Source organism: Echinops telfairi, unplaced genomic scaffold (assembly GCF_000313985.2).
Source record: "Echinops telfairi isolate 266 unplaced genomic scaffold, ASM31398v2 ScPeMD7_20;HRSCAF=75, whole genome shotgun sequence".
In the NCBI taxonomy this organism is placed as follows: Eukaryota; Metazoa; Chordata; class Mammalia; order Afrosoricida; family Tenrecidae; genus Echinops; species Echinops telfairi.
In genome coordinates this window covers 10,033,972-10,044,516 of record NW_022103917.1, presented here as the reverse complement: position 1 = coordinate 10,044,516, position 10,545 = coordinate 10,033,972, and the positions used below count along the sequence as shown (strand labels likewise).

Sequence of the window (10,545 nt, the reverse complement as noted above, 5' to 3'; positions counted from 1 at the left end):
CACTCAGCAGAGGGCTGGATCCACAGACCCACTCAGCAGAGGGCTGGATCCACAGACCCACACAGCAGAGGGCTGGATCCACAGACCCACCGGCAGAGGACTGGATCCACAGACCCACTCAGCAGAGGGCTGGATCCACAGACCCAGCGGCAGAGGACTGGATCCACAGACACACCGGCAGAGGGCTGGATCCACAGACCCAATCAGCAGAGGGCTGGATCCACAGACCCAGCAGCAGAGGACTGGATCCACAGACCCGCCTGGAAGAGGGCTAGATCCACAGACCCACCAGCAGAGGACTGGATCCACAGACCCACCAGCAGAGGACTGGATCCACAGACCCACCCAGCAGAGGGCTGGATCCACAGATCCACCGGCAGAGGGCTGGATCCACAGACCCACCGGCAGAGGGCTGGATCCACAGACCCACGGGCAGAGGACTGGATCCACAGCAGATCATGGCGAACACTCACCACCACCACTCAGCCCTCCAGGAAAACCAAGTCCCAGCCCACCACTAACTCAGACAGACCATGAAACATGAAGCTTGAATGAAATCAGTCAGTCCCCAAAGGCCGAATCCTGCATGATCAAACTTATATAAAACAGGAAGCTATATAGACATTTGAGATTTCATGGTATTGTTTTATGGAATTTGAGAGCTACAAGAGGCCTTAGAGGCTGAAACAAAATCTCTTTATTATAGATGAGGAGACTGAGGGCCTCAAAGCATAAATCACTTAATGCTCTTACAGTAGGGTGAGGTTCTCCCAAAGCAAACACTGCCATCGAGTTTATTCTGACTCATAGTGATCCTACAGGACAGGGTAGCACTGCCCCTGTGGGTTTCTGAGGCTGTAACTCTTTTAATGGAATAAAAAGCCTCACCTTTCTCTTTGAGTGGCTGGTGGTTTCGAACTGCTGACCTTGCAGTTAGCAGCCCATCCAGGGCATAATCCACTCAGCCACTAGCTATCAGGTGGCAAAAGAGGATTCGGAGCAACACTGATCACCTACTCCACCTTTCCTCCTGCCTGGGTATGGGGTAGGAAGAGAGCAACAGCTGGCCATGTCCCATACTCCACATTGCCCACTGCCTTCTACCAAATACACACACGACTGAAAAGTGAGCACCCACTCCCTCCTTGCTCAATAACTTGTATCTAATATTTGACAGCGATTCCCCAGCACTTAGGGGAAATATGGACACGATTGTTATCACCGAGTATGTATGAAATCCTATGTGTGTGCCCTGCCAGGAAAAGTCGACTTTTCCCCTCAATCTGGAACTCACATTAGTAAAAAAAAGTCGCCATGAAGTCTAAAAGGGCAGGATTCCTTTTGGGAGCAAGAGCCAACAGACCTCTATGTTCGGGTTTGCCTCCTGCCTCTTATTTCTCCCAGTGATCAAAGATCTGGGATCATTTGCAACTTATAACTCAATATGACTTGCCCTCTTGCCCCCCTCCCCCCCTCCTACCCCAGAAGTTCCTCAGATTCTGCTGGGATAGAAAATAGAAATGCTACTTCAGTCCAGAAAGGGCCCATGTCAGGTCTTTGACATCAGTGACAGGTGAACCGGCAGAAGAGAGATGAAGCAGGACTCCAACTCCACCGGGTTAGGGCCCAGCCTTCCAGCCCTCTGCCCCACACCAGCCGGCTCCATGAGAAACCAGTCATGTGAGCCTGTTTACAGCAGACAACTGGTGCAACCACCACGATCCGCGCGGAGCTCTAGGGCTCCGCGAGGATCCAGGCCACACGGCCCCTGACAGCCCCGGACTGCCATCCTCAGCACCACGCAAGGTGTCCACCCGCCCCCTACCTCTTCACCCCACTGCCCTCTCCCTTTCAGCGGAGCGCATAGCCCCTGCCGGGACGTCCCGGGTTCTCGCTCCCGCCTCGCGGAGCGCCTTCCAGTGGCTCCCGGGGGGGGGGGGGGGGGGTCCGGTCGGGCCGGAGGGCAGAGGCGATAGGGCGAGGGCGGTGTCACCCCAAACAGCCAGGCAGCCTCCCTCCCCAAGCCCTGCTCACAAGGTCCGCCCAAGGAGTTGTCCCTGGAGCTGGATCCCGGGGCAACCAAACTCCGTCGCGCTGCCGCCCGCAGGGCCCGGAGCCGGGGCCAGTGCCCTCTGAGCCGGCAGCTCCCCGGCGCGGCAGCTGCAGCGGCAACGGCGCCCACCCGCCGCCACCCACCGGCCACCCAGAGCCCTCGGCCGGCGCCCTCTGCTGCCGCGCCGGGAGCCGCTGTCAGCGCTCCCCAGCCGGGGCAGGGACCCGGCCGTCCGGGCCCCGGGGCTCCCGGCCACCTAACTTCCCCCATATCTGCCCCAGACCTGAGGAAGTGGGTGACCGGACGGCCGGGGACTCCCACCTTAGCACACCAGCTCCTCGGAAAACAGCTGCGAACGCGGCTCTGGTCCTTTGTCGACGTCGCCGGCTGCACTGCCTGCTGGGATACCGGAGGACTGGACCGCCGACGTTCGCAGCCCGCGAGGTGAGCGGCGGTGGGAAGAGGAGGAAGGGGTGGAGCCTCGACGAGGGCGGGGCCTCGTGGTGGCCACCTGGCCTCTGGGCTCGGGGTAAGTAAGGGTGGGAGTGGGCCTCTTTTCTCTGTCTTACCAACTCGGTGCTTGTCGATCTTCAGACCTTTGCTTCCTGCTCCTCTTCCCTAGAAAGGCCCCTCTCTGTGTGCTGGGCTAGGCAGTCACCCTTGACTCCGCCCTATCCCAGTCTCACTCCCTTAGGCTCTCACTTGCAAACACACATCCCATGAGGACCCCCAGGGGAATTGATTCGAGCCTGGAGACTTGGGCTTCATTCTGTCCTCTGTCCCCCAGCCGATTTTGGCTCTATGACCTTGGGCTGTGACTGTTGCAGGCGCCCCTTGACTGGACTTCATCCAGCTCTTGCCTTTGCCTAAAATCATCTCCCAGAGAGCAGTCGGGGGGATCTAGCTAAAATATGTATGTGACCCTTTTAGTGCCACTGCTTAAGCCCGTTTATTGTCTCCGCAGTGTCTACTGAATGGAGCCCAAACCCTTCTTTTGTCTCCATAACCCTGTCCTTGATGCTACTCAATAAACTGGTCCTTTGTGGAAGACAGACCTGGGATTAGCTCCACCAGCTCTCTAAGTCACTTTACAGGGTCCCTTGGAGATTCGCTATAGATCGAATTTTCGAATTGGCCATGAGGTGCGGAAAGGAAGAGTCTATTGTAGCATCCACAGAACCATTCTCTACCAGGAAAACCCCAACCCCCCAAACTTGTTGCCTTCAAATCAAATTTGACTCATAGGGATCCCTATTCGGACAGAGTAGCACTGCCTCATGAGTTTCTGGGGCTGTAACTCTTGACAGGAGTACAGAGCCCTGTCTTTCTCCGGTGGAGCTAATGGGGGAGGTTTCCAATTGCTGACTTTTCCATTAGCGGGCCAACAGGGAAGTACTACTCCACCAGGGTTCCTCCTACCAGAATAAGACTCAAATAACCATCCCCGTGGTCCTATCCACCTCATATCAGCAACCACCCGCCAGTCGATGGAGGTTTGTACATTTGCTGAGCAGGTTTCAGCAGAGCTTCCAGAGGAAGATGGACTAGGAAGAAAGGCCTGGCAATATGCTTTGGAAAATAAGCCAGGAAAAATCCATTAGATGCATAACAGATCATGGGGAGGGTGTGGGACTGTTTCATTGTACATGGGAGCACAAGGACACGAACAACAGCCCTACCCAGCAATGGACTACCAGTACATTCTTGGGCTCAGGTCTCTGATGATTTTGCTCGAACATAACTTCCGTTTACCCTTTTCTATCTGTGGACTACCTACCTATCCTTCGAGTCTCAAGGGAAATGCTACTTCCTCCAATAAACCTTCCAGGGTCCTTCACGTGAGCTAGTTGCTCCTAAGCCATCACCACACAACATTGCTTATTCTGCTAGGCAGCTCCTCCTGACTTGGGTAATCAATTAGTAGTTGTGTCTATGTCTTCCTTCACTTCATACCTAAACTTGAATTCCTCGTCCCATAGCTCTCTGACAGGAAACCAATGAGATAGAACGAAATGTCATTATCGATGATCACTGCATTTGGAGCTCTAAGTAGGCCCAGAGAGGACCTTAAGCCAGGCCTCATACAACCGCCACCCTCCCTTCACTAGGATAGCTCTAGCTTGACTTGGTCACGTGTTGTTTTTGCAAACTGGTTAGGTAGCAGAACATTGCAAAAGTCTAAGACCTTGGACTCTTCCCTTGCAGGTCAGACTGGTTTGTGGCACAATACACTGTTGTGGAAAATGTAACTGGTCTAGCTTGCATGGAATCCAGGGCCGAAAAATTATGCCATAGTGCCATAGAAAATAACTGAGTTTCCAAATGTAGGCATAGCTGCTTCTGCCTTTAGGAGGCTTTTGACTTCTATGTAGCTCCCATTACCTGTGGTTTCCACGTTCCTTCAGACAGTGTACACATCTATGTCATAAATTATCCTTTATAATAGTGCACATCTGACTTTCTGTTGTTGTTGTGTGATGCCGTGTTTATTTTCTCTTTGATAAAACTACAAGCTACACTCTGCCTGGCACAGGTGGTTAATGAGTCTTCTTCTAAACCTGATAGTGCTTGCTTCCCATAGTCCAATTTCTTGAATTATTTGCTCAGCCTACAGATTGACTAAGTATGACGAAAGGACGCAACTGTGATGCACGCCTTGCCTGATTTTAAACCTTGCAGTTTCCTCATCTCTAATACGAGGACAAGACTCCTTGACCAGCTTGTTGGGAGGTTCTCATTCCAAGATGAGATGAATCTTGGTGTTAAGCAGAAAATACAAGAGAAATGTTTGCACAAAGGCATTCAATTGAGTGGATCATAACAAAATATATAAAACATCTCAAAGAATGGGAATTCCAGAACACTTCTTTGTGCTCATGTGAGACCAAGAGGCAGTCATTCTTTGACAGAAAAAGGGGATACTGCATGGTTTAAAATCAGGAAAAGTGTGTGTGTGTTTTCATCATACTTATACAATGTGTAGGCTAAACAAATAATCCAAGAAACTGGACTATATGAAGAATGCAGTATCACGATTAAAAGAAGATTTATTAACAGCCTGTGATATACAGATGATGCAACCTCACCTGCTGAAAGCAAAGAGGCCTTGAAGCATTTACTGATGCAGATCAAAGACTACAGCCTTCAGTATGAACTACACCTTTTGTTTTATAGAAAACAAGAATCCTCCTAACCAGACCAGTAAGCAGCATCATGATAGCCAGAGAAAAGAGTGAGGTTGTCAAGCATTTCCTTTTACGTAGATCACAATCAATGCCCAAGGAAGCAACAGTTAAGCATCAAATAACATAGTTTCCCATGCAAATCTGCGGCCAAAGGTGCATTTTAAAATGTTAAAAAGCACTTGAGAGGTCCACTTGTGAGCCTTTAAGACTCCAGTCACTGCTCACTAACTTAGGAAGTAGAACGTGGTCTTGGTGGACTGAGTAATGCCAATTGCCCTCAGTATCCTCTGAGACTATGGTCCCGAGCCCCCAGACCCAGAAGCCCATTCCCTCAACGGGTTTGATTGTGTGCAAAGAGCTTTCACAAATGATGGTTGGAGATGCACAACCTAATGCAAAATGAAGAGTTTGAAAAAGGATTTTTCAAAAAGGTTTCCTAGCTTTGCCCCCTGTATGCGCCACTACATTCGTGGATAGCTTTGCCGCCAAGGTAAAGGCCCATGCACAAATAATCTTTCTGAAAAAAAAAAAAAGATATAGATATAGTCCAACTATCTCTCCTACACCTGGTTAGCTTCATGTCTATCTATGTATCTATGCATCTACTTGTTTATCGCCATTATTGCAGGCTTGTGTATCTAACAGTGTTGACCTCTGTCACCTTCAACTCTTTCGCTTCTCCCAGGGGTTTCCCTTGCTCTGTCATTCTTTTGCTAATGTCCCTCTTACTATACAGTGCCTTCCTCTTCACCCAAGTTAAGATGTGTCTACCCTCTATCCTGCGACTTATGCCTCCTGTCCCACCCCTTATAATCATCAAAAAGAATGTTTCTTTTAATGTACAAACCTTGTTTCTGTTTTTTACAATAGTGCTCTCACACAGTATTTGTCCTTTTGTGATTGATTAAGTTAACTCAGCAAAATGTCCTCCAGGTTCAGCCATAGTAGGTGGTGTTTTGGAGCCAAGAAGAATGATGAAAATCTAAGACACATAGAACCAATTAGCCCAATTGATTAATGGACCATGTGAACATCTGTCTCCACGGTCCTGAGACAGAAGAACTAGATGTGCCCCGCTACCATTACTAACTGCCCTGAAAGGGCCCATGTTCAAAGGTCCTGCTTAGAGTATCTGGGAGTGCGGGAGGCGGGGGTTGTAAAACAAAGCCCAACATCGAAAAAAAGAGACCAGGCTTACTGGTCGGATAGACTGATAAAATCCTTGAGACTATGGCCCTTAGCCACCCTTCAGGCCTGAAAGAGAACTTACTCCCAAGGATCAATTTTCAGCCAAACACTACGCAGGTCTATGAGGGTAGCAGTGACACCAGGGAGGTAGGAACACCTTAGAATAAATAACCATGTGCGATCAAAAGGGCAGCATTGACCCAAAGACAGAGTTCAAAAGGGTTAGGAAACAGGAAACACTGGGAGGAAGTGAGGTAAGTGGTATTTACCTTGAGAAGATTGCAATGAAATGAAACAAAGTGTGTATGCATTGTTGAATGTTAAACTCATGATCTGCTCTGTAAACCTTCACCAGATGTACAATAAAAGGTTAACAAGTAGATAAAGTGTTAAAAAGCAAAGGTGTCACTTTTAAGACTAAGATGTGCCTGACCCCAGCCATACGTTTTTCAATTGCCTTTTATGCATGCAAAAGTTGGACAATATGTGCAGATACAGAAGATCACAGAAGAACTGATATATTTGAATTATGGTCTTGGTGGTGAATAATGAAGATACCATCGACAGCCAGAAGAACAAGCAAATCTGTCTTGGAATAAGTGCAGCCAGAATGCTCCTTATAAGTGAGGACTGGAGTAATTATTTCACATACTTTGGACATGCTATCAGGAGGGACCAATCCTTAGAGAAGAGCATCATGCTTGGAAAAGTAAGGAACATCAAAAAAAGAGGGTGACTCTCAATGAGATGGACTGACAAAGTGGCTGCAAACATGGGCTCAAGGTAGCAACACTTGAGGACCAGTGTTTCATTCTGTTTTACATAGGGTTGCTATGAGTTGGAACTAACTCAACAAGAACTAACAACAACCATGTGGCACCAGCCTCCACCCATCTCTCAGCTTGTTGTTCTGTGGTGGCTTGCATGTTACTGTGATACTGGAAGGTATGTCAACAGTATTTCAAAATACTCTTGTTATGGACCAGCAAGTCAGCTAGGGACCAGCAAGTCAGCTCAGACTCATAAGGACCCTATGGACAACAGAACAAAACACTGCCCGGTCCTTTGACATCCTCACAATTGTTCTTATGTTTGGAGCCCATCGATGCAGCCACTATGTCAATCCATCTTGTTGTAAGTCTTCCTCTTTTTCACTGCCCCGCTACTCTACCAAGCGTGACGTCCTTCTCCTGACATCATGTCCCAAATACGTGAGATGAAGTCTTGCTGTTCTTGCCTCTGTGGAGCACGCTGGCTGTACTTCTTCTGAGATTTCTTTTTGTAGTCTATGGTGCTTGCAATATTTTATTCCAACTCCATAATTCAATGCCATCCGTTCTTCTTTGAGCTTCTGTATTCAATGTTCAATTTTCACATGCTTATGGGACCATTGAAAATACCATGGCTTAGGTCAGGCACCTCTTAGCCCTCAAAGTAACACCTTTCTTTTCTTTCATTTTTGACAGTTTTGTTGACGTTTAAACCACATGTCACACAATTCAATATTTCAACCATATCAAGAAGATTTGTACAATCATCACCACAATCAGTTCTAGAACACTGTCTTCTTCCGTGTACTCATTGCTATTCGTGTCATTATTTTTTTAATTTTTGCAAAACATACACAACAAAGAATTCTCCAATTGAACGACCTCTACATGTATAATTTAGTGCCATTGATTACATACACTCTTCATGTTGTACAACCATTCGTAATGTCCTTTCCCGAATTATTCCACTACCATTAACATAAATTCAATGCCCCCTAAGTAAAAACTCTTCCTCTTTGTGGCAGTTACTTAATCACCTGTCAACTTGTGAAGGGTGGAGTCTAGCCTGTCAATCAGGTCAGAGCCAATGAGGCCTCTGTGTGGGCATGACCTTCCCCTGAGGATTCTGGGAACTTCAGTCTTCCTCCCTGAAGGTTGGAAACACACGCTCTGTTTCATCTTCCTGCTGACAAGGCACATGGAGCTACACTGATGCAGCCAGAGCCCTGGGAGCTGGAGGAGCCATGTGGAGACCCCTGCCAGTGCTGAGATGCTTACAATGCCACTGGATCCACAAGAGTTCCCACCCATTGTCCTGTGATCTTCCTGCATTCAGTGTCATTGCATTTGTTTCGTGAGTCTGAAGGGGACTTTATAGATTGGTATCAAACATATGGGCTAATACCAGACTTATGGACTTGATCTGGACTGGGCTGAGATGTTTTATTAATATATAATTACTCTTTATATAAAGCTCTTTCTTATACACATATGAGTGTCTATGCATTTGTTTCTCCATTTCAACCCAGATTAACATACTCCTTCACCCATGTTAACAATTAGTCAACTTTGTATTCTTTCTTTTTTTTAGTAGTTTACTTGGTATAGTATTCACATATCATACACCTACAAAGTTAATTCGCTTTTTAAAAGAGTTGTATATACAACATCACAATCAGTTCTAATGCTCCCTCCCCCTACCACATTCATTGTTTGCTCCCCCAATCCTCTCATCCTCCCTGCTCCCCCACCCCACTCCACCCCACATCCCCATAAACCATTGCATCAGTTATTGTCTCTATGTATCCACTCCTTCGGTGCTTCACAAACTGGGAAACCTAACAGAAACAATAAAAAATAAAACAACAAAAGAAAATAATAATATAAAGATAAAGATACGAATAAAGAGTAAGAGAGAAAAGACCACCATCAATATTTAAAAAGCCAAAAAGTAGATTTTTGTCATGGAACAAGGAAGAAACATTTCAACCTAGAGCTGCTTTCCACCATAATCAAGTTTACAATAATCTCTGTCTGATAGTAAAGCTGTTTGAGTTCCTCACCTGTGACTAGAGGGGATCTGCCGGAGGATTAATCTGACTAGATACTATGCAGATGGATTTCCGGCTCTCACAGTCCTCCATAACCTTCTATAAACTGGGTGTTCACAATTTAAGCTCTGATACTTCCCTCCCCATCTTTTTTGGATTTTGTTTTCATCATCTTTGGATCACACAGGCTGGTGTGCTTCTTCCATATGGACTTAGTTGATGGGTCACTTAGATGGCTGCTTGTTTGAATACAAGCCTTTAAGACCCCAGACACTATTCCAATTGGTAGCCAGGCACCACCTGCTTTCTTCAACCACCCTTATCTTCAGTGATCTCTTCATGGAGGTGAGTATCGAGCAGGGCCATATTATCAGAACTGACTATTCTTGGATTGGGGCTAGAATTACTTGAGAGACCAGAATTATTCTGCTTGTCCACAGGTTATGAGTGACTCCTGTTTACTTTGCAGTCATATTACGACAAAACAAAAACCAGCAAGATCAACAACAAAACAAACAAACAAAGGCAGAAGAACAAAGAAACAAAAAGAAGAAAAACATTGTTAATCATCTGCAGGCATATAAGGTGATTGCATTAATAACATCAATAATTTATCCAACGTTACAGAATTTAAGGTACTGTTGAGATGAGGAGGTTATGTGAGTATAGTCCAACTATGAGCTGCAATCTGTGAGTTGTTGTTTTGTCCATATTGATTTCTTAATTCGTTGAGTTCTGTTTACACTGAGCATGGGGCTGGTGCCAGGGGAATCTTTCCTGTCTCATTTCTTACAAGTGCATATCCTTGCCTATTAGATTAAAACATGTCATATTAATGTAAGGGAACATTGAGTTACTCAACATATGGTGGCTCTGGGTCCCCTTTTGTTGGACACCCACTAAGCCAGGGGTCCTACCCTGGTCTGATGACCACTATTTCCACAGTCTTGGGGTGGCCACCTGTGGCAGTTATGTAATCTGTTAACTTGAGGAAGGGGTGGTGTGGAGGAAGGTCAGATGCGCAGGCATTCCCTCCCCTGAAGACAATCAGTTGCCAGACTGCTGTCTCATCCCTCCACAGGGGTGGGCCTGCTCCCTGCCTCTGGGGACAATGGACAGGTTCCTGTAGGAGGCGTTTTCACCCTACTGATAATGGTTCCCATGGAGACCCAGAGACCACCCCCTAGACCACCCCCTCATTGCTGTGTAACCTATAGTGCAGCTCCTCCCTGTGATGTATGTCTCTACCTGTAATTAGTGGGCTGGCTTGCCCCCAAAAGGTATATAGGCGTGTGTCA

The 10,545-nt window shown here is 47.1% G+C and overlaps 1 protein-coding gene across 1 annotated transcript in view; it reads right to left on the bottom strand.

Moving 5' to 3' along the window:
* MOSPD1 (motile sperm domain containing 1) overlaps window positions 1-2,463 on the bottom strand; it is a 35,625-nt gene extending 33,162 nt beyond the window's left edge. Inside the window, exon 1 of the mRNA XM_004715358.2 lies at window positions 2,375-2,463. The gene's annotated coding sequence lies outside the window, so the exon portion shown is untranslated. The remainder of the gene's footprint in view (window positions 1-2,374) is intronic.
* Window positions 2,464-10,545: the final 8,082 nt, after the last annotated feature.